This window comes from Lemur catta, chromosome 9 (assembly GCF_020740605.2).
Source record: "Lemur catta isolate mLemCat1 chromosome 9, mLemCat1.pri, whole genome shotgun sequence".
In the NCBI taxonomy this organism is placed as follows: Eukaryota; Metazoa; Chordata; class Mammalia; order Primates; family Lemuridae; genus Lemur; species Lemur catta.
In genome coordinates, this window is record NC_059136.1 from 14218075 (window position 1) to 14219630 (window position 1556).

The following is a 1556-nucleotide window of genomic DNA, read 5'->3' on the forward strand; positions in this document are numbered from 1 at the left end:
AAAGAGGATGAAACCTGTGTAATTTGGTGAAATTTTCACACTTGGTAGAATAACTCTAAGTCAAAGGAAAAAATGGGGTTATGGGCTTTATTTTCTGGTAAAATTTTTATTTCAGGCCAGATAAGCAATTTTGTTGGTTTATTGCTTATACGTAAAGAGAGCTTTTAGTTAGTTATTTTATCTTACCTACTTCTAAAAAGGCTTTGAAGACTACTTGAAGTCAAGTCATGTAGACAAGAAAGCATTATATCAAAAGGTAGAAATAAAGTTTAGAAAGAAGATGGAAGAGAAATAATTGTGCCAAAAACCTGGTCAACATATATTAACAGTCCCCATATTGGAACTTCTCTATATATACCTGTATGTGCTTGCCTGTGCGTGCTCATGTATGTGTGTGTGTGTATAGTATTCAATAAATGTTATGTATGTGACCTGTCTTTAAAGTTCTGCTCTTGGACTCTTAAAATACTATCATAGAGTTTTTTAAAAGTTGAGATCAAATTCACACAATGTAAAATTAATAATTTTAAAGTGGCATTTAGTACAATCACAGTGCTGTACAACAATCAGTGTTATCTCGTTCCAAAACATTTTCATTCCCTCAAAAGGAAATCCTTCATCCATTAAACAGTCCCCGTTCTCTCTCTCTGCCCAGCCCCTGGCAACCACTAATCTGCTTTCTGTCTCTCTGGATTTGCCTATTCTGGATGTTTCGTATAAATGGAATCATACATTACTCATTGTATCTGGCTTCTTTCTCTTAGCAGGATGTTTTTCAGTTTCATCCACATTGTAGCAGGTATCCACATTTCATTCCATCTTTAAGGCTGTGTAATATTCTGTTGTGTATATACGTGCCAAATTTTATCTATTCATTCATTGATAGACATTTGTGTTGTTTCTACTTCTTGGCTGTTGTAAATAATCCTGCTATGAACGTGGTGTACAAGTATCTGTTTAAAACTCTGATTTCAGTTGTTTTGGATGTATACACCTAGAAGTGGAATTGCTAAATCATATAGTAATTCTATGTTCAGCATTTCAGAAATGGTTTTTCTTACTCTGAATGGAAAAAAATTTCACATGCAAACTGTGGAAAAAACAAACTGTTTTCCTCTGCTCTCACACTATAGCAATCAATACAGAAGGTTTTTTGTGACCAAATATGTGTGGAGTCTCCCATGTACACCAAGAAAGCAATCAAGTTTGCAATGGACACCAGCTGAGCATCCTCTAATTCAATTCAATTCTGACACTATCTACCCAGAATTAGCACAGATCCCACAGGTGAGGGCTTGGTCCCACAAGACTGGCCCTCACTTCAGGTGCCAATAGCAAGCACAGGTTGTTTTACCTGCTTCTGACAGACTGGCTATTAATCAGGGTTCCCATCACCCTCTCCTTGAGTTTGAATAATTTTCTGGAGCAGCTTATAGAACTGTGGGAAACACTTACATTTACTGGTTTATTATAAAGGCTATTACAAAGGATACAGATGGAGAGATGCATAGGATGAGGTAGAGGGGAAAGGGTACAGAGCTTCCATGCTCTCCAGC